The sequence below is a fragment of the Amblyomma americanum genome, chromosome 4 (assembly GCF_052857255.1).
Source record: "Amblyomma americanum isolate KBUSLIRL-KWMA chromosome 4, ASM5285725v1, whole genome shotgun sequence".
Taxonomy (NCBI): Eukaryota; Metazoa; Arthropoda; class Arachnida; order Ixodida; family Ixodidae; genus Amblyomma; species Amblyomma americanum.
The window spans coordinates 154,326,418-154,327,559 of record NC_135500.1 but is presented as its reverse complement, the minus strand read 5'-3'; positions in this window follow the sequence as shown (position 1 = coordinate 154,327,559).

Sequence of the window (1,142 nt, the reverse complement as noted above, 5' to 3'; positions counted from 1 at the left end):
AAAACAAAAATGCATTTAGCTCGCAACCATTACGGCACTTCTGTTTTAATTTTTGGAAGAACTCATTGGCGCTAATTGACAAAAGTTGGGTGACAGAAATTCCTGCAATGCAAAATAAACATATGTTATTGACATTTCATGTATACTTGAACACACATTTTTACAGCGTCATTAGCTCGTTTACTTCAGTAAAAAGAAAAAAAAGTAGGTACGTAGGTAAGCAGGCGAGCATTTCGACTGCAGATAATGCTGGTTTATGACCGTCCATATGAAGCTTTCAAGTTGTCACTTTTTTTAACTACATATGGCAAACTCGTTAAAAATGCCAAACTTTCCAATAACTTCAGAAATTTGTGCAGGGATAAATTCTACTGTTTGCCTGTGATCAATAGTTTGTACTTCATAGCATTGAGGATTGGCCTCAAAAGCTTTAAGAAAGTCCATCACGCAATCCCCGTGCACGTTGGCACACTCTATTGCATGCAGGTGATCTGTAACCGAAGTTGCAAAATGATGCCAAAGATGCTTTTTTTTTCTGTTTCTATCGCCACTCTCTCATATTGAACCTCCAACAGTGAGTGTCCTGGTGAGTATCTTGACAGCGGCACGAAGGTTTCGAGATGATATCAGTTCTAAAGAGCAAAGCTGCCGCACTGGTGCATATATAGTTTGTTACAACGCGTCACAAAACTTTTTTTCTGATACCCTGGTGCAGTTGGCTCAACAGACGTTTCAATAGAATTGTACTGATCGGCTTGTTTGTCAGCTTCCTTCTTATTCTTGACGCTATCAGCTTTGCGCGGCATACTCCCGGATATCCCAACTAACTGTAACCAGACGAAATCCATGAAACACCGTTTAGTGCACACTCAGCAGATGTCATAACACCCGGTGGACACGTCTCGCACCTTGCAGTGCTGCTCCCATTGCGTATTCGTTGCCTAAACTGGGTTGTTAAAGCAGACCAAAGCTTCCCCCGACGAGACGGCAGTCTTTTGGAAACCAAACCACCAGGCCATAGTAAATATATGCAGACAATAAGTCGTAAAATTGGGGTTTCGTTGCCAGAGTGCAGGCGCCTATAGCAACAAATTGTAGGCATTCTCTTGTTTCGAGTATTTTCCCAATGTTTCCGATTCTTC